At 45.2% G+C, this 23,749-nt stretch overlaps 1 protein-coding gene and 1 long non-coding RNA gene across 6 annotated transcripts in view; one reads left to right on the top strand and one right to left on the bottom strand.

Moving 5' to 3' along the window:
* FYN (FYN proto-oncogene, Src family tyrosine kinase) overlaps window positions 1–23,749 on the top strand; it is a 225,931-nt gene that overhangs the window by 100,421 nt on the left and 101,761 nt on the right. The gene's annotated exons all lie outside the window — the stretch shown is intronic.
* LOC102158093 lies at window positions 14,130–15,283 on the bottom strand. The gene is made up of 2 exons (XR_002343838.1): window positions 15,181–15,283; window positions 14,130–14,391 (listed from the first exon to the last, which is right to left on the bottom strand). It is a non-coding gene; the product is annotated as an uncharacterized LOC102158093 (long non-coding RNA).

Raw genomic sequence — 23,749 nt, 5'->3', positions numbered from 1 at the left:
GCGACCTTCAGTTGGTATTTTCTGACAACTTTGACATTTTTTCTTGTCATGGTTGATGTTACCGAGCAATATGGGGTTTCCGAAGATTTATTAAGAAGTCTAGATTTTAGGAAAGCTTCCAGATGCAGGATAAAGAACACCCTGGACCATTTAGTTTATTCTCTAAGCCACTCATGGAATATGCAAGTAATATACTTGCAGACCAAAAGATTTTTTTTTTTTTTTGTCTTTTTAGGGCAGCATCTGTAGCACATGGAAGTTCCCAGGCTAGGGGTCTAATCACAGCTACAGCTGCCGGCCTATGCCTGAGCCACAGCAACACAGGATCCGAGCCGTGTCTGTGATCTGCAGCTCACGGCAACACCAGATCCTTAACACACTGAGCAAGGCCGGGGATCGAACCTGTGTCCTCATGGATACTCGTCAGGTTCGTTAACCACGGGAACTCCAGAATTTTTTTTTTTAATGTTTTTAAATTTCCAAAGCAGAGAGATCCCTCTGATCTCCATGTTGAAGAGAGAGAAAAAAAGGCAGTTAGATGCTTGGCAAATGGGACATGGGACATGAAAGGGCGTTAAGAATCCACCATGCCTGGGACCCAGCCCCCCAGCTGGCAGAGCAGTGGCCTGAGAGACCAGGAGCATTCAACTCAACAGCCACCCAGAAGACCTTGCGAGCAGTAGTCAGAAGGATAGGAGACTTGGGTTAAAGCTCACATTCTCCACTTACTGGTTGTTACCCAGTCTCCCTGAGCCTCAGTTTCCTCATCTGTAAAATGAGGCTCAGGCCACCTTGTAGGGTGGTCGTACGAATAAACGAAGCTAGGTGGTGCTGGGGCACCATGTGTACTCCATAAGGCAGTTATTCCTGGTAACACAACAGCCTTGTTTGGAAGCTGGACGTTTGCTGTTGAGGTGTGTAGCTTCCAGTAGGTGGGCTGCGGGGGAGGGGAGAGCCTGGTCACACCATGTTTGCTACCACAGGGCATGTCACAGCTGGTCACCACAGTCTGTTCGCCAACATCCACACCATGATGAGCTATGGGAGGCCCTGAGACATTTGCTGTCTTCTCTCGCACTGTCAACCCGTTCTTAAACCGGTTTCACTAAGTTAACCCCCTTGGCAGCCAGGTGCAGTTACATTGTTTGAGCTTTGTTCAGTACTGGAGTGAGTGTTGTTCTGAACCAAATAACAAGAAGAAAAAGAAGGGGTTGGAGGAGGTGGTACCCTTGCTGCGCCCTCAGTTCCCATGCTGAAGCTTTCATTTCTAAGCCTTTCTTTGGACCTTTTCGTCTATGCTTATTATTACAGCCTGCACAGAGATCCAGTTATTGGGTAGAAATTTGTGAGCTTTGACTGAAGAGTCTGGCCTCGGGGCAGGGCCTTTACCCGTGATGGGGCAGAATCAACTCTTGTGCTGCGAACGGGCTGATGTGTGAGATTTGGGTGTCAGGAAGTGACGACCTCCAGTCTCAGGGCATCAAAGAGATGGGCATGGCCTCAGGGGTTGTCTGGCCCAGTCTCCCACTAGCCACAAAAAAGTCTCTTCTCCAGAATTTCTGGCAGAAGGGAATCCAGATTCTCTCAGAGATGAGTGCTCATTATTGCAGAGGAGCTTTCTCAGATTAAAAAGTGATTGGAGGGGAGTTCCCATTGTGGCTCCATGGGTTACCAACCTCACTAGTATCCATGAGGATTCGGGTTTGATCCCTGGCATCACTCAGTGGGTTAAGGATCCGGCCTTGCCATAAGGTTGCAGATACAGCTCGGATTCTGTGTTGCTGTGGCTGTGGTGTAGGCCTACAGCTGTAGCTCCAATTGGACCCCTAGCCTGGGAACGTACATATGCTGTGGGTACAGCCCTAAAAAAAGTGATTGGGGGCACTGGGAGATTTGTTGGGGGGGGCGGTAAGAAAATTGTGCTAGATCTTGATTGTAGTAGTATTTATACAACTACAGACTTTCATGAAAACTCATAGCTCTACAGTAGAAAGAGTGAATTTGTCTGTAGTTAATTAAACCTTGTTTTTTTCGTTGTTTTTTTTTTTTTTTTTTTTTTTTTTTTTTTTTTTTTCCCGTTTTCTAGGGCCGCACCCAAGGCATATGGAAGTTCCCGGCTAGGGGTCCATTTGGAGCTGTAGCCGCCAGCCTACGCCATAGCCACAGCAATGTGGGATGTGAGCTGCATCTGCGACCTACACCACAGCTCATGGCAACCCCAGATCCTTAACCCACTGAGCGAGGCCAGGATCGAACCCGCAACCTCATGGTTCCTAGTTGGATTTGTTAACCGCTGAGCCATGACGGACACTCCCTTAAATTTTTTTTTTAAAGACAAACTTTTTTTTTTTTCTTTTTGGGCCACACCTGTGGCATATGGAGGTTCCCAGGTAGGGGTCTAATCTGAGCTACAGCTGCCGGCCTACACCACAGCCACAGTAACGCTAACCTTAATTTTTTTAATGTGGAAAAAAACAACAAGCACTTAGACAAATTCCAAGACATTAGCTGAAATTGTTAAAAAGAAAGAGGGAAGGAGAGAAGGAGGGAGGAAAGAGAGGCAGTCTAGTCCGTGTCTTGAGCTACATACAGCACATGCTCAAGGGAACAGGGACCTGGTCTCCTGCTTCTGCACCGTGCCTGACACAGGGAGGCCCATGATGAGTATTCACTGGAGCATCACCTGCCCGTAGTCACCCTCTAAGCAGACAGACAAGTGCATTCACTCTCCACGCACCAGCCCACTGGATATTTGAAGACACTCCTTCGTCATTTATCTTCTCTGGGCTGACCTTATCGTTTCCTGTTCTTCTGACTCTTTGTTTCCTGGTTCTTTTCCTCTCCCCCTCCCCCAACCCAGGAACTGTCCTTGAGGAAACATCTGCTTTTCTATATCTCTACAGGCACAGCCCCCGAGGGGGTCTGGCCAGGGAGGAGCGCACTAGGTCCTCCTTCTGTAGACAGTGTTAGCTACCAGCACTCATCCTCTTCCTCACTGAGAGCTTGGTGCTGGATCAGATCATGGTGGATTTCAAGAACAGAGCTCCTAAAAGTAGGGAGGCTAGCCATCCAAGAGATCGGGTGGCCGCAAATCTATCCTTGTGAATGTCTTCACTGAAATGAGGCTGGGCCCTGCCACTCCTCGCTTGAGACTGCACCATGCTGTTTATAAACCCTTCAGGGTAGTGCTGCGTTACACATCCTGACTCTTCACTGTGAGTCATAGGAAGTTTGAAATCCTTAATATTAAACTCGTAGGTGCTTTGAAACCTTTAGATACTAGCCCGGGGGGAGATACGCCATTACATAAATACAAAGAGGGCAGGTCTCAACCCAGGTTTGTGGTGTCCTCTCAGACAACATTTGTCACCACAGGGGTAGGGAGGGTGTGTACTCCTGGCATCTGGCAGATGGAGGCCAGGATACTGCTGCAGACCCAAAAATGCACAGGACAGCAACACATGCACACATGCGCAGAATGATCCAGCCCAAGATGTCAGTACTATTGAGGCTGTGAAATTGATATAGAAATAATTTTAAAGGAGATCTTATCGTGGCTCAGCAGAAATAAATCTGGCTAACACCTATGAGGACACAGGTTCAATCCCTGGCCTCACTCAGTAGGTTAAGGATCCAGCATTGCTGTGAGCTGTGGTGTAGGTCACAGACACACCTGGGACCTCATGTTGCTGTGACTGTGGTGTAGACAGGTGGCTACAGCTCCAATTTAACCCCTAGCCTGGGAACCTCCATATGCCATGGGCGTAGCCTTAAAAAGACCCAAAAAAAAAGTAATTTTTAAAATTACAGTGTCTACAGTATTCATTATTTTGAAGGTTTAAAATTTTAAATATTTTGACACTTAAATACATTTAACTGTAAAACATAAAAAAGTCTGTTTGGGGAATCACAGAGTTAAAAGGGCTCCTAAGAGGCCACATTACCCCAGATTCCAAGCAAGAGTTGATCTAAATGAATCAGACAGATGGGTGTCTGAAGTCTTGTACTGAAGACCATCAACTAAAGCTGAAAGCGAGACTCACACAACTTGATCCCCGCATTCACACAAAAGAGGTTGTCTCGTATTTTCAATTTCAGCCCCAGCTTCTTCAGATGTGTTTGCCTTCAGATGACCTCTGAGATGAAATGGTATTTTCAGTCTGGGCTAGTCTTTCCTTTTAAATCAAGGATGTGATTCTCGAGTGATGAAAATGTGCTTAAGGAGGAGAGCGGTCTCATTACAGATGATTGAGATGGGGTATTTTGGTACACAGGGCTGTTTATTTGCATCAGTTTCCAGTGACACTACAATCTGGTCTCACCGTGAGTCGCTGAGAGCTTTTGTAGCCCAATATGGTTACATTTGCTGAAGCAGAGAGATTAAAGCAACACATGTCAAGCTGTGATAGAGGACAATCCACTTGAAAAGCCTTTAATTATAGGGCCTATTTCGGGAGGGTAACTGTGCTTTTTGTGAGGTATATTTTGGGATCCACTAACCCAGCTTCAAGGCCAGTAATATCTTCCCAGAAAGGGTGTGGTTGTGTGCTGGTGGACATGAATGTTTTCTTCCCCACAGTTTGGTATTTGGTATATTCCTTTAGCTTTACTCCCCTTCATTTTTTTTTTTTTTCTGATAATCTTTTCTCTTTCAAGAATGCTGTGAAAATGTGTTCTGGAAAGCTGGAGAAGAGAAAGATAAAAGATCTCATTTAGATGGCCAAGCCCAAAGATTTGAGGGCTTTACATTATCCATCTGCTGTTTTTAAGACGAATAGAATTTGGAGGAATGTACCAGAGCTAGGAGTAAGCAGAGTCAAGTGAGACTATAAAAACACCATGTTGGGGCAAAATATTTTAATGTAAATATCTGTGGCAAAACTACACATTTATAGCTGCTTGTTTCCAGCACCCCTTTCCAACCCATGGGTCGTTCTCATGGGCCATTTCATGCTCTTTCACGAGCACTGAGGACCCTGAGTGGGTACTGGCTTTCACTTTTGTTCTTCAAGACTTGTGCCTTTTCCCTGCTTTACCTCTGGTGCCTCCCTCTTAATACCTGAGTCCTGAACCTAAGAACTTGCTGCCCAGCCAGCATTTCCTAAGTCCTCCTCTTAAAGTGAATGAGGAGTTCTCTTATGGCCCAGTGGGCTAAGGGTCCAGCATGTCACTGCAGCAGCTCAGGTCACTGTTGTGGCTCGGGTTCAATCCCTGGCCCATGCTTCAGGCGCAGCCAAAAAATAAAAATGGAAAGTTTTTTTTGTTTTTTGTTTTTTTTTTTTAAGGTGAATGAAAGGAGAAATTGAATCAACAAAATAAAATTATCTTCTCATTGATTGCAGTAGCAGAGGGGCAAGGCACAGGACAACACAGATAGAGTGGGAATGAGCCAGTTTTATAACCCCAGACCCAGCCAGACCTAGGGCAGGAGAACTGCTGTTACCGAAATTCTACATCATGAAGGCATTTAAATGAAAGCGAGAATGTCCCACTAGGGAGAGGTGATGACACAGCTTCCGAGTGGGGACTCTCCAGGGAGGTGCCCGGGTTCTCCCAGAGCCAGTCTGAGCCCCAGTCACCTAGGGAGCTTGTTTAAGAGCACAGGTCCCTGGGCTGGGCTGCCCTATTGATGGGCTGCCCTGAGTCCCTACGGGGGTGTGTGCCTGCCTCTCCAGGGGGCTCCTCTCACAGACTGCTCTGTCCTCCGCCCAGTCAGGCGCTCAGGTTGCCTGTGGTAGCTCTGCCCAGGCTCTCAGCTGCCATTTCTGAACCTGGCTGGAAGCTTTAAAGAAAAGAGCAGTGGGAGTTCCCGTCGTGGCTCAGTGATAAGGAACCGGACTAGTATCCATGAGGAGGATGCAAGTTCAATCCCTGGCCTTGCTCAGTGGGTTAAGGATCTGGCGTTGCCGTGAGCACTGGTGTAGGTCGCAGATGTGGCTCAGATCTGGCATTGCTGTGGCTGTGGCATAGACTGGCAGCTGTAGCTCCAATTCAGCCCCTAGCCTGGGAACCTCCATATGCCGCCAGTGCAGCCCTAAAAAGCAAAAAAAAAAAAAAAAAAAAAAAAAAAAGAACAGCAGTGTGGAAAACCAGCCCTGTGAACTGTGTCTCTTGGGATAAAACATGGTATAAGAAAAAGAATGTATATATATGTATTACTGGGTCACTTTGCTTTACAGCAGAAATTGGCACAGCATTGTAAATCAACTATAATTTTTTTTAATACAAAAAAAAAGGTAGCCAAGTGCACGCTGCCCCGCTCTGGTGTGCCTAGGACCATCAATACCAGGTCCTCTTGCTCCTTGACATAATCCCACAGTCCTCTGCCCCTTGCTCCCTGAGAGAAGTGTCCTTGCCCTCCCAGGTTAGTTTTGGCGCCATTCTAAACCAGGTTTTTTTTTGTGGTTTTTTTTTTTTTTTTTTGTCTTTTTCTAGGGCTGTACCTGCAGCATATGGAGACTCCCAGGCTAGGCGTCTAATCAGAACGGTAGCCACCCACCTACACCACAGCCACAGCAACATGAGATCTGAGATGTATATGTGACCTACACCACAGCTCACGGCAGCGCCAGATCCTTAACCCACTGAGCAAGGCCAGGGATCGAACCCGCAACCTCATGGTTCCTAGTCGGATTCGTTAACCACTGCGCCACGACGGGAACTCCTAAACCGGGTTCTTTGAAGCTGCTTCGGGGCCGAGGCCGCTCCTCCTGCTCTTCTGCTCCAATAGCCCATATATTTAGAATTGGCCCTAAAATTCACACCGTGATGTGGTTTTCCTGCAGCAACACTTATGGAGCAGTTTTTCACTTTGGAAGGGGGACCATTTTCAGCAAAAGTAGCTATCATGTGTCCTAGTACATGGCAGGAGCACTGACACTGTGATGCAGCCCCCTGGGATCCAGGGGGTGGGACCACCCCACCTCCCCAGCCTTGCCCCTGACTGGCAGGCTGCCATGTGAATGCATGGGATGATACATACCATTTGTAGCACTCATTTAAGTTCATGAGGAGCTGTGGTGTATTTGCTCCTCCCAGACCTCTTCTTAGGTGGTGGAGCAGGTATTAGGCCCACATGTAATCTAAGGCTTGGAGAATATAGCCTGTGTTTCAGGCAGAGGGTGTTTGGGAGTATGTGGGTGTTTGTCATCTGGCTCTCATGATGGCATATGGAGAGACAGGTGGGGCAGGAATGGTAGATGTCCTGCTGTATCTGGGACAGCCCTGCCCGGGGAAGAAGTATCCCCAAACAGCATTCATTGCACCCCCACTAAGAAGCACTGCTCTGAGGTGGTGGTGCTGATGTGCAGCAGAGCCAGGCCCGTGCACACTCTTTCTGAATCCGGGACTTCATGGCCCTCTCCAGCTTAAAAGCACCACAGAATTGATTCTCCTTTCTATGGGAGCTGTGGTAAGATTGAATTCAGAAGGGCTGCTCCTCAGATTATGACATTGCTGCTCTGTGCTCCAGAGTTCAGGTGCAGATGCCCCAGAGGGACCAGTCTCTCGGAAACCTCAGTGGCCCAGCTTCCCAGCATCCTGGGCCTGTCATTCCTCTCTCAACTGCCCGGTGCAGGTCGGGGGAGGGGGGCTATTTTTGGAAGAGATCAAAGAGGATGCTCCACCCATAGCCCTTGATCCAATCTAACTGACTTAAACGCCATCCAGAGGGGGAATTAGGCATCAATTTCAGGAGTTTGAGGAGTTCCCATCATGGCACAGCGGAAACAAATCCGACTTGGAACCATGAGGTTGAGGGTTCAATCCCTGGCCTCACTCAGTGGGTTCAGGGTGTGATGTTGCCATGAGCTGTGGTGTAGGTTGAAGACGCAGCTCAGATCTGGTGTTGCTGTGGCTTTGGCGTAGGCCGGTGGCAATAGCTCCGATTAGACCCCTAGCCTGGGAACCTGCATATGCCCGAGGGTGCAGCCCTAAAAGGGACACGATGACAAAAAAAATTTTTTTTCAGGGGTTTGAGGTACAGTATTTTAGGCTTCATACCTACCTGATACACATCTACAGCCTGTTGGAGCTTTGTTGAAAGTCTGGTTTTGATATCAGCCAACAAAGAAGCCAAGACAGTGACTGCATCAGTTTTGTTTTTGTTTTTTTCCTCATCTCTACATCAGTTTGAATGAGCACACATGAAATTTATTTGGTAAAAATAAAACCATGTTGTATGAAAAAGCACACGTAAAGCTGACCTGAATATAAATGTTAGGAGATTATGAAAAGAAGACGTAGTAATAGTATCTGATCTCTTTTTTTTTTTCTTTCCTGGTTTTTCTTTCCCTTCTTTCTCTTCCAGTTTCTTAGTTTTTTATTTTGAAGATTTTCAAACCCACTGGTGTGGGAGAATGATAAAGGAAATACGTATATATCCTTTACTTAGATTCACCAATTGTTCTAAATTTGTCACATTTGCCTTTTTTATTCCCTCTTCCAATTACATGTATGTAATAATGTGTAATATATAATATGCATGATATATATAATATGTATTATATATAGCATACAGTATATAAATTTTTGCTACAACATTTGAAAGTTGCAAACTTCTTGACGCCTTACCTGTAAATGTTTCATCAAGTATCTCCTAAGTATAAGGACATTCATCTACATAACCACAATATTATTAGCAAGTAAGAAATTTAACAATAACTCCATAATATTACCCAATATCCAGTCCATATTTAAACTATCCCAGTTGTCCCCAGCTGACTCTGGTATAGAACATCTTACCTTCTGGGCTCTTCTGCTTCTTCATGGTGTTATTGAACTTACTCCTCACTTCCTGAAAATTGTTAGATCTAGAGGCTTGTTATTAGATGTAGGTTAAGCCTCTTTTGGCAAGAGTACTTCATAGGTGGTATTGCATGCTTGATAGTACAGCACATCAGGGCAAGACTTCAACTTGTCCCACCATCCCCAGTGCTAAGTTCAATCCCATAGATAACCATAGATCTCGTTGGTAAACAGACCTCACCCATGTCCAGGTTCACTCTCAGTAAGGCATCTGCAGGCTGGTACCTGGGTCCTTTGGCAACGTCTTGTTCCCTACCCACCTTTCATCCAGTGCTTTGAGCATCATTGGATAGTCCTCACCTGCATCACTTACTACAGTGGGGTAGTGCTTGATCAAGCTTCTCTTTTTTTTCACCTTGTCACTTCTTCATGGTGAATGAGGTAGGCCTTCATATTCTCACAGTGATGATTTTTAAGCCACTTCTTTGATCGTCAGCTAGATTTTGCCATGATAATGGATTATGCTAAACAGTTTTCTTTCTCACCTTGAGAATAAGGAGGAGTAACTTCAACAGAACGCTTACCACATGCCAGGTACCACATAGGCCCCTTACTTAGAGAACTCCTTTCACTTTCCTTTCATTTAGCTTCCCTCGCAACAGCAAGCGAAGTGACTTACTCAGGGTCACCCAGCTCCCAAAGTGCAGCCAAGATCAAGCCAGATCTGTCAGGCTTAGAGCCAGGATTCTGTACTCATTTCTGTTCCCTCCCACCCCCAGCCCTGGCTGTGGCTCCCTCCCTATGGTTCTTGCCTTAGAGAACACCTGCCTGGCTGGTGGGTCTGTAAACAGGGAAGGTCAGCAAGGGTGGGGCTGTGCAGCTGGAGAAACACAAGCCATTCACACCTGAAAGGGGCAGTGCTGCTGGGCCTCTGACAGATGTGGCTCTGCACCACCAGAGATCTCCACCTGGGCGTTAATCATTCCAACTTTTTAATGGTGGCGGCCAATTCATATGTTTTGATACTTTTTAGGGAAGTTGCCGATTTTCAGCACCAGCACTGCTGCTGACTGAGGTTGCCTTGAGTCAGTCGCAGCTTTGTTTAGAAATGGAAGTGTCGGTCTATCTGTAGTTTTGTCTGCTTTTAACATCCTCTTTTAAACAGAAATTAACATTCTGGAGATGTAATGCTGTTTTGGTGGGGGGGTATTTGATTTTTGAAAAGGGAAAGTTGGGTTTCATGGGAGTGGTCTTTATGATACATTGTTATAAAACCTGGAATTTCTTAATTAGTAGGTTAATGGCACAGTAGTAGATGTTTCATCTGTAGCTTCCAAGGAAAGCAAATATAGTTCCCTCTAAATCTCATCTTTAGGTTTTTTTTGTTTTCACATTGTTCGCTGAGCCCTCATGAGGGCAATGAGGTCTGACTGTTTTGCCCAGCCTGCTCTCCGCATTCTCTGTGTATTTAACTGTGTTAACGAACCGCAGAAGAACCTACAGGTTTGTTTCCACGAGAACAGAAGCAGAACTGACAGATAAGTAACTGCACTTCTCAGGATGGGCCTCAGCTGGCTGAAGATAAAGACCTATGAGGTTCAGAGTTCCTGTGTGGCTCAGCGGTAACTAACCTGACTACTATCCATGGGGATGTGGCTTTGATCCCAGGCCTTGCTCAGCGGGTTAAGGATCTGGCTTTGCTGTGAGCTGTGGTGTAAGTTGCAGATGTGGCTCAGATCCCGCATTGCTGTGCCTGTGGTATAGACCAGCAGCTGCAGCTCTGATTCAAACTGCTAGCCTGGGAACTTCCATGAAAAAAAAAAAAAAAAGACCTATGAGGTTAATCCTGATTATTTTTAGCAGAATTATTCTTGAATTTGGAGTAATGGAAAATGACTGCAGTTAAAGACCCTCCCTGGTCTTACTTCATCATGCAGGAATTGAGCCCTGCCCTCCCATTTTGCAGATTAATGACCCGAGGCACAGAGAGGTCAAGTGGTACCCAGGTCAGAACTAATTAGCCTGGGTTTCTTGTGAGCACACCTCACGTTTCCTAAAACTAAAGTTTCTCAGTCATCAGGGAGTCACCCTAATGCTTTACCCTGGGTGTCATCTCATTGCCACACTGTTTATTTCCATCTAGACCCTCCAGGACCCAGGTACCACCACCAGTAACAAGCGAAGAAATGAAGGTTCAAATCAGTGTTATTCAGCTGAAATAGAAAGCAAGAAGCATGTGTAATTATAATTTCCTAGAAGCCATGTTAAAAGAAAGTAAGAAAAAAAGACCACTGGAATTAATTTTGATAATGTACTTTAACCTAATACATATCTAAAATATTATATCACTATGCAGTCAATATTAAAAATGATTGGAAATTTTTTTTTTTCTTTTTAGGGCCTCATCGGCGGCATATGAAGGTTCCCGGGCTAGGGGTTGATCAGAGCTGCAGCTGCTGGCCTATATCACAGCCACAGCAATGCGGGATCTGAGCCACATCTGTGACATACACCACAGCTCTTGGCAACGCCAGATTCTTAACCCACAGAGCGGGGCCGGGGATTAAACCCGCATCCTCACAGATCCTAGTCGGGATTGATAACCACTGAGCCACTAAGGGAACTCCATGATTGGAAGTTTTTTGTAGCACATCTTCAAAATCTCAGTGTGTATTTCACACTCAACAGCACTTGTCAGTTTAGATAGGCCACGCTTCAAGTATCCATAGTGGCTGGTGGTTCTCAGTGTTGGGCAGTATGGTGCTCTGGTGGTCCAAGGTCATACCCAGCCAGATTCTTTCATTGAAATTGCTTGAGAAAAACTTAAATCAGTTTTCTTACTTTTCCCCCAGCTGAGGCCACGTATTTCTGTCCTCTTTATGTCACTTTTTCCCCAGCTAACTCTAATTATAGGGAGATGCTTGGTTTGGCCATAGCCACTTACTCAGCAATTTTCAACCAGTCCTGGCAGCTGGTGAGACCAACATACTCTGCCTTGTAAATGATAGTGTGAAGCGCCCTTCCAGACTTCTCAACAGCAGTTTTCTATGATTTCCTTTCTCTTGGGAATAACCCAGGGTGATTTTTTAAATCCATCCTTTCTTAAAGACCTATTCTAATCAATGGATTCTTAAAATTCATGCTATCTAGTAGTCCCCCCCAGGACCTCAGCAGAACCAGCAGGCATTATCTTTTTTGTTATCTGTATTTAATACCAAATATACCTCTGTTTTGATTCATGATGATTTATTCCTTTCTTTTTTCACTAATCAAATGCTTCTCTAGTATGTCCATCCCATCTTGAGCATTATTTACCGTGAAACTCTCAGAGCGTTATTCACAATGAAACATCCGTAAAGGTCAGATTCCATTTCCACTAAATGTCAAGTCTCTGGCCATTGACTCCCTACCACTCAAAGTATTAGACTGTACAATACTTCTGATATACAATACCAGAAACCAAAAAAATGACAGAAGAATTGGTGACAGGCCCCTAGAGTTTGTTATGATGGCCTTAACCCAAATAGAGACTCTGATTGGTAAGAATTGAAATCTGAATAAGGAAGAGATTGTTCCATATTGTTATTTTTTTTTCTTTTCTTTTTCTTTTTTCTTTTTTTTTCTTTTAGGGCCTCATCTGCAGCACATAGAAGTTCTCAGGCTAGGGGATCGGAGCTACAGCTGCCGGTCTACACCACAGTCACAGCAACACTGGATCCTTAACCCACTGAGCGAAACCAGGGATCAAACCTGCATCCTTGAGGATCCTAGTCAGGTTCATCAACCACTGAGTCATGGAGGGAACTCCTGTTGATGAGAGACCAGACCTCCATATCTTCCAACATTCTCAGTTAAGTGAAGGGTAGAGAAGATAATAACTTACTGGTCATCCCATGGCCTTGTCTGGTACTTGAATGATGGCACCATGAAACCAGATAAATGCATTTTCCCTAATTCCCTGCAGTGCTGTCTTCTCTAGACTTTGACTTGGTATCAATCTCTCTTACTCACAGACCTCCTGAGATCTGTCATTTAAAACCCTTTAGGTGTAAGATTGCACTTGAAATCAGAACACTATGTTGTGAGAACTGTTCTCTTCTCTCACCCAAGCACTTTCCTGCAGTGATGCTCACAGACCCCCAAGTCACAGTCCTCTTACACAGTCTGATTCAACGGTGGTTTTTATTTCTTTGAGTAGCTATCTAGTGTTAATTTCAGAATGTCATTTCATAGCTGTATTTCTGCTAAATAACCAGAAGTTATAGTTTATTCTAACCAAATGGCTGAGAACCTAGATTTTGCTTCCAAGTATGGTGCTGAGCAGAAATGTTTTGGCTTCATCTGCAGTATTAATAGTTGACTTGAGAGTGATGGATGAGCCTCGGTATGAGAAGAAGAAAGGAAATCTTGAATGCAGTGGCAGGCCATCATCTACTGCAGGGATTCGGGGCCTAGGGTTTTTATCAGCATCATCTGAGGAGATACTAAAAATCCTGGTGTCCAGGCCCAGAGGACAGGGCCCAGGCGAGTATATGAGAACCACTTCCTCTTACACAATGTATCTGTTTGTGAAAACTTAGGGAGAAATTTACTTTCTGTAAATTGTACCTCAGTACATATATTATCCTGAAATATATACATACATTGAAATGTTGGACATCCACCATGGAGAGTATTTTGACTCTTAGATGCTTTGGGGTCTGAAGATAAAGCTCACAAGTGAAACATTCATTCATTCACTCAGTCAACATTTAAAGAGTAGTGCTGGGAGTTCCCGTCATGGCACAGTGGTTAACAAATACGACTAGGAACCATGAGGTTGCGGGTTCGGTCCCTGCCCTTGCTCAGTGGGTTAACAATCCGGCATTGCCATGAGCTGTGGTGTAGGTTGCAGACACAGCTCGGATCCCGCGTTGTTGTGGCTCTGGCATAGGCCAGTGGCAGCAGCTCTGATTCGACCCCTAGCATGGGAACCTCCATATGCCGCGGGAGCGGCCCAAGAAATGGCAAAAAGACCTAAAAAATAAAAAAAAAAATAAAGAGTAGTGCTAGGCATTGTTTCTCCCCTGGGAAAAGAGAGGTAACTGAAACACTTATGTGCCCCTAAGTGTTTTTGTTTTATGGACGAGACCAATATCCACCAATTAGGATGTAGTGTGAATAGTGTAATGAGCGTATCTGCAGAGCAAACAGGGAGAAGGAGACCCCCAACAAACACAAAAACAAATGTGCGTGTGCGCGCACACACACACACACACACACACACACACAAAATCCTACCCACTTCTTGAAGGTGGAAGTGTGTACCAGTGTTGGGAAGATTTTACAAAGAGGCCACACAACAGGAGTCCTGAAGCATGAGTAAAGAAGTGAAAAATATTCTGCCTGGTTTTCAAAGGAACAGCTCTAAAAATTTGGTTCTAAAGTTAAAAAAAAAAAAAAGTCTTTATGATATCATTTGTTTTTAAGGTATTTCATGAGGCTTTGCTGTGGTTCAGGTTGTTTATTCTGATCTATCTAGTCCCAGCCCAGTCTCACAGCGCCTGACACACAGTAGGTTATGTAGCATAGCCGGTGTGCTGAGTTGAACTGATGCTTTCAGTAGTTTTGCCTTTCCTCTGACAAACTGTTAAGACACAGCAGTATCTGGGGGAGGAAAATAGTACCAGTAAATAATTTTCAAAATAGCACCCAGGTTACCTCCATCAGCATTACTTCCAGAATACGAAAAGATTTTGCCCTTGAAGTAAAGCATATTTAAGAATCTGTGAGTGATTCCCGCTGGTACCTGTCATGGTCTGATTTGATTTTTATATTTTTCGAGCATTAACTCTTCTTTCTAACCCAATTTTTACTCTTTTCTCAGTCTTAAATATATCTAAGGCTTTGAAAGAGTGACTGACTGGGCCAAAAAATCAAATGATCGTGGCATTCCTTACTAAGTGTGTCATTCATGTAGACACAGAAAACCGCATTGTGTTTTCCTGGATGTTGAAGACTCTTTGAGGATTTGGGGGACAGAGAGTATTTGAGAGTAGCTGTTGTGCATTGAGAAAATACAGTCGATGCTGGGGTGTCTAACCCACCCACTCCCTCGGGGCAGCTGCCCTCCCGACTTGTTTTTGCAGCTTCTATGCTAGTTACCACCACTGATGACTTCGATGCTGAGGAACATAACAGGAAAACGTATGACTTGACCCTTTGCCTAGAGTGTGACATGGAAGGACAAGATCTAGCTCACAGACTGCTTGGCTGGGAAGGCTGACTGGTATTTCTGGAGGCGTCCTATGCATTGGAAATGTTGACTTAAACCCTAAAGTCAATGTGCATTCCAGGCCCTGTACCATTGGATAACCATTCTGGTTGGAAGAAGGTAGATGATGCCGTGGGAACTGGCCCCAGGGTTTTAAGTGACAGGATGGATAGGACACTAACCTTGGGACTGGACTTGTGCTTGAACCTGCTGCCCAGCTGTGGAGTCTTGGACAAGTCACTTCACTTCTGTGACCCTGACTTTCTCATCTCCAAAATGGCGGCTAAGGATGAAAGGAGATAAGCGTGGTGTGAACATGACGCCTGGCGCTGATACCTGCTGATTCTGAGTCAGGGCTCTTTGCTTTGCCCTTGTTGGCATGTATATCAGTCTTGTCAGCCTCTTGTTTAAAAGCTGTTCAAGACTCCCCATACCCTCTAAGAAAGACTTAGATGTCATAACAGGCCTTGAATGTCGGGTTAAAATGTCTAGGCCTTTCTCACCCAACATTCAAGGCCTTTTACGATCTGTCTGAGCCACCTTTCTACCGCATCTGCCTCTTACACTTCATGATCATCCAAGAGGAAAACCAAACCATCCCTGTGAACTCAACCATGCACTGTCCCCCCATTTCTTAGGTCTAAGTCCAATCTGCTGCAAGCTGAGTCTTAAAGACCTCTTCTTCCTAGTCCCTTAGGCTGGAAGATTCACCCTTTGTCCCACCTTGTCTTTCCCATCAAGGTGCTCAGAGAAGCTGCTTCCTCTGCTGAGGCCACTCTTCTTTTTTGCAGGCAGGCCTGCAACAGCCACCTTCTCACTGTGTCCTCACATGGCCTTCTCTCTGTGCACCTGTATCCCTGTGTCTCTTTCTCTTATAAAGACACTGATTCTGTTGGACTAGGGCCCTACCCTTATGACCTCATTTAACCTCAATTAATTCCTGAAAAGTTCTGTCTCTAAATACAGTCCTATTGGGGGTTAGGACTTCAACTTATGAAATTTTGGAGGGACAGAAATCAGTAACATGTGGGTATAAAATCCTGGCCAGACCCCCCAAGGGAGCCACACATGCATGTGTGCGTGTATAGGTTTATGCCCCATTGTGCGGGTCTCCTCTGGTCCTGGCTTTCTTCTCTGCCCTCATGCAGACCACTACGGAGAGCAGACCCCTGTGTTGTTCCTCTGGCTCGCCAGCTTGGCCAGCCTGGTATCGCATGTGATGTCACACAACTCACACATGATCCCACCCCTCAGAGACCCCGCTTTTGCCCCCACCCCGAGGATCCCAGAGACACACACTGTCTCACGCAGCCCGTCCTTCACAGCCGCTTCCTGACCTCCAGCGGCCAGCAGAGGAGAAGAGAGAGAATGAGGCACAGTGGGGAAGGAAAGGAGTTACGGGATGAAACAGAAGGGTGACTTTTGTTTTAAAAGAAAAAAGTGAAGCCTTTCCTTTTACTTCTCTGTTAAGCATCGTCCACCGGGTTTGTTCCCCCCCCACACCTCTCCAAGTCCCTGATTCTGAAAGCCGTTGAAGAACCCCTTAGCGCCCCAAGTTTAAACAGTTGATAAGCAATGCGGGAGACAGCAGTCTAATTGGGTCCTTCGTTAACCCACACCTGATTTACAGAGGGAGGCTCTTTGGTTACAAATAGTTTTTATTCTGCTAAATCAGAGGCCCCTCGTGCTGTCATCTGCCTGCAAATTAGCTGGAGGCACAGGCTTTGCATTATGCAAAGTATTTATTCTCACAATTAATATGCTGGAAAGTGTGGTTTCGCACTTTTCTGCCAGTACAGAGGTTCTCACCCAGTAGTGAACAGTCACCTGGGGAGCGTCTACAAAGTACCACGCCTCCTGCCTCCTCCCCGCCCCCACTCCCTGGAGTGTGAGAGTGAGAGACCTTGCCTCCCTAACCTGCTCTGGGAGCCCCAAGTCATCACTTCATACCATACTACTTCCTCAGAGGTGTCTTATTGAATTTTTCAAATACAGGATTCCTTTTGGCTGGACAAAATCCAGCAACCAGTACATTTTCTTTTTACCTTTTATTGTTTTAGGGTAGAAAACTTCGAATTTACAGAGTAAACAGTGTCGCATAATAGACTCCCATGATCACCCAGCTCAAAGGGCTATCCACATCCTGCTATCCTTTTTTTTTTTTCCCTACCTTTTGCTATTCATGTCTTTTGGCTAATTCAATTTTATTTCATAGGTAAGAGAAAGAGCATCATCCATGAACTAGAAATTGGTTGTGTGTCCTTAAATGTATTTCCTTCATCTTTTAGCATTTAATTCTCACAGCACCTCGCATTGTTACCCACATTTTGTAACTGTGGACACTGAAACACTAGGAAATCACATGCCTATACGGTCCCTCGGCTAGTAAGTGCTCAAGCAGGGATTCGCTCCCAGAGTTGTCTAGATCTATGCTTTCCCCCCCCCTAGGCAGCACCTTAGAACAAGGAACCTCATGAAATGTGTAGGTCCAGTCTTCACAGTATGGTCAGGTGGGTCGTTTGATAAAGCACACACAGTTTAATGTTCATGTCAGAAGCTAGGTGGTAAGTATTTGGACGTTCAGCTGTAAAATTACTAAAATGTTGTAGTTTTTCACAATGAAATCTTTAGAGAATTACAGCAGAAGCAACCTTTGTCTTGCCCATCAGCAGTAGACAAAACATGCCGACTATTTTCAGATAGCTATTCTGTTGATACCTGTTCCAAAAAGAGAGATTTGAAATGTGGTTGAAACTTAATCTTAACAATAACAAACCAGGGGTAGAAATTCCCTGCAGATGTACCTCATCAATGTACATGGCTAATGTACCTTACTAAATTCACTAGTAAGGTCCTAGAGAACACAGAAAACCAGAAGCAGAAGCAAAGACCCTCTTGGGCAGCTCCAAAGCTATGAGCCAGACATGGCGATGGCTGATCCTCTTTTCCAGTCCCAGACAATTGGGTGGGATTCTGTCATTTACCCAAAGGAACATTTTGCATGCATGCATCCTGCGTGTTGAAGCTGTTCCTTAGCACAGAAGGACACAACCAATTTTTTTTTAACACTCTCCCAAAAACACAGCCACCCACACTGCTGCCCTCTGTGATGCAATCCCTGATTGATGGTGAGCTGGCCTGGCCTGGAGCTGCTTAGCAGTCTCTGCTCAGTTGAGAATGGTGGTTGGAGGCAGAGATATCCTGTTCAGGGACTCCTGAGCACATCTTGTTGCTGAAGGTCCGAGGAGACCAGGTGTGCAACCCCCTCCCACTTGTGCAGAGTGGGAGGAGTCCCAGGAACCCAAGCGTGGCTGCCATTGCCATTATCCAACTGCCCTTTAGGGTTCTGAGCCCAGGAAAGCTCTGCCCTTGTAGCTTTAGCCTGCTGGGAAGGAGAGAGCTGCTTGGGGATACAGAAGCCATCTGTCCAGAATCTTCCAGGGTCCTCACACATTGCCAAACTGTGATCACACCAGGGAACCAGGAAGTTTTTAATAACCACCTTTCCCCCTGATTTCCAAAGTTCCAATTGAATCTCAGAGTCCACATGATGTTCACTGATGTTCATACCATTTTCCTATCCTCCTTTCACTATATTCTGAGCAGAATTTAAAGCCCTCCAGAGGCACCTGTCTCCAAATTAACTGCTCCGTCAGCTTCCTTCATCCTGAGGTGTGTAGGCTCCAAGAAAGAGAAGGCTTTGTAATTAGACGTGAGTCCCAACTGCCACCATTACTGGCTGTAAGACTCGAAAGTTGCTTACCTTCTATGAGCTCAGCTCCTAGGTCTGTTGTACGGTTTGAACTCGGGTACAGGTATGTAAAGTCTCCCGGCATGGTCTTGGGCCACAGCCAATGCCCCTGAGCACTGATTTCCCTTGGCTCTTGTGTGGTTGTGGCAGTGAGATGGGGGCTCACACTCTGCCGCTACTGGTGGTGCGAACACATCTTATCTCTTGCCATCTGGGCCTTTGTGATCTAAAAATGGACTGCCTGTGCTCCGAGGTAGTCCTCAGAGATGCTGGATTTTTTTAAGTATACTATCTGATTACTCCTTCGGGTACTTCCTCAGATCATGGGGCACAAGAAGATCCTGAGCCTGCAGCCCAGAAAGGGTGAAGGGGGAGCAGGCTAGAGGCTGTGGACTTGGATAATCAGGTGCAGAGGGCAGGGGAGAACTGATCCAAATGAGTCTAGAATCAAAAGGTTGGCATTTCTAAAAACTAAGATTGTCTTTTGGGAGTTGTGCCCAGGGTGGCCCCCGAAGGGGCTTAGTTACAGCACACTAAGGAGATGAGTGCCTGGCTTCTGGTCACTTCCCTACTGGAAACCTAACTACAGCCTGGGCCTCTCGTGATTCCGTTCGGGGTGGGGTTCGGGGGCAGGGGGGTGCAGAGAGGAGGCCCTGAGGCTGCTAGGGATGGGTGGACCGCTGCAGCATTCCTGCCCACACACGCACACTGCTGCCGCCTTCCTCCCGAAGACGACGTCTCTTATTCTTTCATGTCGTCTTGCAACCGGGAGAGAGTGTTTGCTTAGTTTTGCATAACAGACAGTAAATCTGTTGTTGGACTTGCAGCTTAGCCTTGCTTGTGCACCTCCGCGATCCCAGTGGGTCCTGCCTGCTGCAGCCATCCAGGCACTTGGTTCGCATTTCTCTTCTTCCTGGGACTTGGGCTTGAATGCAAGCAGATGGAAGCGAGCAGGCATGTGGAGGCAGTTAGAGGATTTCTTCCTCCAAGCAGTGCAGGCTTGCTCTCTTTGGTGTGTGGCTGTTCTTGCTCATTTTTATTTTCCATTTGGGTTTTGTCAGGCTGTCAGCTCTTTTTCCCAAGTCGTGTGTTTTTGCTCCTGGTTGCAGGCATGTGCAAGACAGGGTGACTTTGTTGCTTATTGTTTGGAGTCAAACTTTCCACACCGGGGTATGGATGATGCATTTTCACGATGGTGGTGTCGTCGCTTTGTATTTGTAAAATATTCTGCAACTTAGGCGCTTTCGCATACATCACCATTTCATTTGGTCTGGGCAGAGGCTCAGAAAAAAAATGACGGCTGTGCTCACTCTGCTAGTCAGTGTTTTTCCTGTCTTTACACCATCTCTGTAGTCACACCATGAAGGGGAGGGTGGTAGATCGAAATCTGTAAGCTTCTGCCTTGTTCCTTTTCTCTTTCTCGTTTCAGTCAATCAGTTATATGTTTTTTAAACACTTTATGAGCACACGGGTTTTCTGGTGGCATTTAAATATTGTAGCAGACAACCCTTGCCATCAGAGGGTTCCCAATCTAGCTGAGGAAAGAAGACCTACAACTATGGGTTTATGTGACAGCACACAGCAGGCACTGGGTGACTAGGTGTTGGATAGGTGGGTGAATAAATGAAGGCACAGAGGGTGCAGCAGCCTCGGGCTACCTGGCTGCCTGGGGCGAGAGGACGTGATCTTCTGCACTTGGGACTTACCAGTCCTCTAGGGCAGCTGAAGGAGAGCTCAAGATATCAGGAAATCATGTAGATATAGGCTGCAAAGGGTGAGTAGGGAACATGCCATTCTCCGCTCAAGATGGGACAAGGAGGAATTGGGGGTGGGGGGGAAGGCCACCAAGCAGACAAGAAGAAAGAGGTTGCTCATAAAATTGTGGGGAAAAGTGCTGGTGAAGTCACTCTGCCTGGAAAGTGTCTTCTGGATTTAAAACCCCACCATATTGCAGCAGTAGGAGCTAGAGAAGGCGATGGGGAGAGTCAGCAAGATACAGGACTTGGCCCTCTCCCTTAAGAGACTCTCCCACACACAGGAAATAGTGAAATAATGTGAATGCCCCACCCCCAAATGACCAAGGGCTGGGGACAAGCCCAGGAATGGAGAGGCTCGGGGACCAGTGTAACCTGATTTGCTGAGGAAGGCTCCTTGGAGGGTGAGACTGGCGAGGGCTTGGCACGTGGAGGACACATGGGGAGAGCGTGGGCAAGTTGCGTGGAGCTGTGTACCATCGTGGGTGGGATTGTGTTGGGCCAGTGGGAGATGCTGGCAGAGATATGGGAGCGGGGGGCCAGGGAGCGCCAGTGTGGAAGGCGTGGAAGCCAGGCTGGCAACATGGCTGAGCAGGGCACTGAAGGTAGCAAATGGAATTGTTGTTTATGCCCAGCATTCTTGTTGATGTCCTGCCACCCCACGAGCTGAACTAGGTTGGATGTCACTGATGGTGTGAGAGTAAACTAAGGGAAGTAGATGCCGCCTTAGGCTGGGCACCGAACCTTTTCCTTGTCTCCTGGAGGCCAGATACTGCCTCTCCAGGAGGCAGAACAAACAGCAAGAAAGAATATTCTCTAGTAAGGCTGTCGGTAGGACACTGTTCTTATTGGTTGTTTTGGCTGCCATGAAACAAAGTTTGTGTTTTAGACCTTTGGAAACTCTAGGTATTTTCCTTATGATGACTTTTTAAAATAATATCCGTTAGCACACCCCCCCACCCAGTGTCAAGAACTTAGGAAATAATGAAATCACAAAGAACAAAACAAAAGCCACCTTTTATTCCATCACACAGAGACAGTAGGCACATTGTTAGTATTTTGTTCAATACGCTTTCCCAATACAAATTTGTAAATTATTAAAACTACTTTCAAATTTTACTTTTAACGCTTTATACCTTGTTTTTAAACTTGACAATAAACCAAGAATATTTTTCTAGGTTAATAAATTGACAATACGATTTTAGTGCTGTATCCTAGTCCATTATAGGACTGTACCATAGTTTATTTAATTAGTCGCAAAAGAAGCCAGTCTCCTATTTTTGCTCATTTTGGTTGTTTCCAATAAATTCAAGTTTTATGTATTTTACAAAGCAACATCATACCATAGTATTTTCTGATACTCTTTTGTTTTCCTGAAGTGACTTGCCTAGGCCAATCCAAATGCATATAGGAAATTCCTTATGAAGTTTCATCTTATTTGTAGTGTCACTCCCTCAAAAGCAGTTAATCAACCCCCAAGAAGAAAAGAATTGGATGTGTTGTTGCATGCTTCTCTACGACTGTTAAAAACACCAGCAGACCGAGCCCCATTGCTGATAGATATAGCCAAATACAGAATAAGAGTTTAGGGGTCTCAGTTGGATCAGGTGGTGCTTTGAATTTAAATACCATCCTGTGGTTGATTGTAGCAAAAGTTCAGCAACAACAAACTTGCTAAGTAACCCTCAATATTATCTTCATGTAGATGAAGAACCAAGCAGTAAAGAACTTGAACCCCCTCTCTCTACCTACCTCCTGACCAGGGTCTCAGGTCTCCACCTACCTTCCTGACGTGGGGCACTGTTTGAGCGGCTGGTTCCAACTGCCTTTATTATAAGCTGGGTGGAAGAGACGGTGCCAACCTTATTTTTCCTCTGCAGCAGAGTTTGATTTGCAGAGGCCTGGAACTTCCTGCTCGTGTTTCTTTTCCAGTAATAGGTGTGATTCACCATAGTTCAAGGTAACCCATTTATAACACCTCCTTTTTTTTCAAGTGGAATTTTTCTGAGGGAACCCTAGAATAGGGAGGAATCCTGCTTATCTGCCATGAGATCCTACTCCCTGCCTCTCAGAGTTTTGCAGTATAATTAGGTTACTTGTTTTCCTTAATTATTTTCTGTTATCCTGTGCTTCATCTGAATGAGGCGAGTGTTGAAGAGGAGGTGAAGGTCAAGAAAAATAAGCTGTGTTTTTTTTTTTTTTAAAGAATTACTTTGTCTAGGAGTTCCCGTTGTGGCTCACTGGATTACGAACCCAACTAGTATCCACGAGGATGTGGGTTCGATCCCTGGCTTCGCTCAGTGGGTAGGGGGTCTGGCGTTGCCATGAGCTGTGGTGTAGGTCACAGATGCGGCTCGGATCCTGCACTGTAGGCCAGCAGCTGTAGCTCCGATTTGACCCTTAGCCTGGTAACCTCCATATGCCACAGGTGAGGCCCTAAAAAGCAAAATAAAATACAATTTAAAAATAAAAGAATTTGTCGAACTGTTGCTGTGCATCAAAACAGCATTTTTCATATTGGACTAGGCAATTTGCTAAAGATTTTATTAATTCTAATAGTTTATCTGTATTTCTCTTAGATTTTCTGTGTAACCAGTCACATCCATAAATAGTTTCAAGTTTTAGTTTTTCCTTCACATTCTTTTATTTATTTTTCTTATCTTACTGCTCTAGGACCTATGGTGCAGTGTTAAAAAGAAATAAGGCAGGCGCCCATCCTTAACGTATTTCTGATTTTCAAGGGAAGGATGCTAACATTTCACATTGAGTATGATGCTTACTCTTGGGATTTTGTTAATATTTTTTTAACTGAAGTGTAGTGGACTTAGAGTGTCATGTTTCAGGTATACAGCACAGTGATTCAGTTATACATACATGTTTTTCCAGATTCTTTTCCTTTATGTTTGGTTAATGCTTTTTGTTAGGTTAAGGAAGTTCCCTTCTGATCCTAGTTTTGCTAAGAGTTTCTGTTTTTTAAAATTACAGGTAATTGTTGAATTTTATTCATTGCTTTTTCTATTGATTAGATCATAGGGATCTTCTCTTTTAATCTGATAATAGGGAAATCATGTCAGCAGTTTTCTAAAGTTCAACCATCCTTGCATTATTAGTAAAAATCCAAGTTAATCATAATATATTTTATGGACTGTTGGGTTCGGTTTGCTAATATTTTTTTAGGACTTTTATGTTTGTATTTATATCTAAGATTGGCCTATCATTCTCCCTCCTCCTTTTTTTTTTCCTACT

Source organism: Sus scrofa, chromosome 1 (assembly GCF_000003025.6).
Source record: "Sus scrofa isolate TJ Tabasco breed Duroc chromosome 1, Sscrofa11.1, whole genome shotgun sequence".
Classification (NCBI taxonomy): domain Eukaryota; kingdom Metazoa; phylum Chordata; class Mammalia; order Artiodactyla; family Suidae; genus Sus; species Sus scrofa.
The sequence above is the reverse complement of the archived record's forward strand: the minus strand, read 5'-3'. Positions and strand labels throughout refer to the sequence as shown.